The sequence below is a fragment of the Penaeus monodon genome, chromosome 34 (assembly GCF_015228065.2).
Source record: "Penaeus monodon isolate SGIC_2016 chromosome 34, NSTDA_Pmon_1, whole genome shotgun sequence".
NCBI lineage: Eukaryota > Metazoa > Arthropoda > Malacostraca > Decapoda > Penaeidae > Penaeus > Penaeus monodon.
In genome coordinates, this window is record NC_051419.1 from 6,136,760 (window position 1) to 6,137,114 (window position 355).

Genomic DNA, 355 nt, shown 5'->3' on the forward strand with positions numbered 1-355 from the left:
TGGGATGTTAGTACATAAACGATATGGTAGGTTGACATCAAATTCTAAATTCCCAGTATCAGTCCGCGCTCTGATTAACAGAAAAACTACTTTCCCTAAGGACTCGTGCCCTGTACTATAGTGTATTTTGTGTGTTCTTCGTGTAGGCTTTGCTGAGAAGGTGGCGGCACTGGTAATACAAAAATGCCGTTGCAGTTTGTATGCGCGGAAAATAAATTCCGAAAGCCACTGAAGGAGGCAGTTAAAAGCAACTATGAAGACATTTAAATCCATGCGAAGGGGACTGAGAAGAAGGTAATGCCTACTCGATAGAAGAGAGAATCGAATGGAAATTCTAAGGGGAATAACTTATAGG